This window comes from Pygoscelis adeliae, unplaced genomic scaffold (genome assembly GCF_000699105.1).
Source record: "Pygoscelis adeliae isolate BGI_AS28 unplaced genomic scaffold, ASM69910v1 Scaffold298, whole genome shotgun sequence".
Lineage (NCBI taxonomy): Eukaryota > Metazoa > Chordata > Aves > Sphenisciformes > Spheniscidae > Pygoscelis > Pygoscelis adeliae.
In genome coordinates this window covers 435,348-435,870 of record NW_008825303.1, presented here as the reverse complement: position 1 = coordinate 435,870, position 523 = coordinate 435,348, and positions in this window count along the sequence as shown.

The following is a 523-nucleotide window of genomic DNA, read 5'->3' as shown; positions in this document are numbered from 1 at the left end:
GGGTGCAGAGGGGTTAATTGGTTTAATGGCTCTACCTAGGAGCACAACCGGTTCTCCTCAGAGGACTACGGGATACAGAATACCAAAGAGCCATCTATTTTAGTATATTTGATTTATTGAAGGTTGGGTTTTTTTCTGGCTCATGGCTATTGACAGAAATTAAACTTTAAAGTGATGCAAAAGCAGCAGCCAGATGCTAAGCTTAGCTGTGCAGCAGGTGCGAGGAGCAGGTGGCCTGCCAGGTTCTTTGCAGAAAAGCAAATTAATTATAGTTTCAGCTCTGCTTGTACCAGGATGTGGAGTCACCGTGGACTATAACCTGGCCCTGCCTGGCTACAAGAAGAAGCCCTGGGGTCACTTTTGCGAACAGACTGTAGAAGGAGAATGGAAAAAATACACTACCCCGTTTCTTTCAGACGGTCTGTTAGAAAGCTCCCCGGGGTGCCGGGCGGGAGGCCGCGCCCCGCACGGTGTCCCTGAGGAGAAGCCCGCGGGTCGGGGCGCAGTGGAGGGAGGAGGCAGG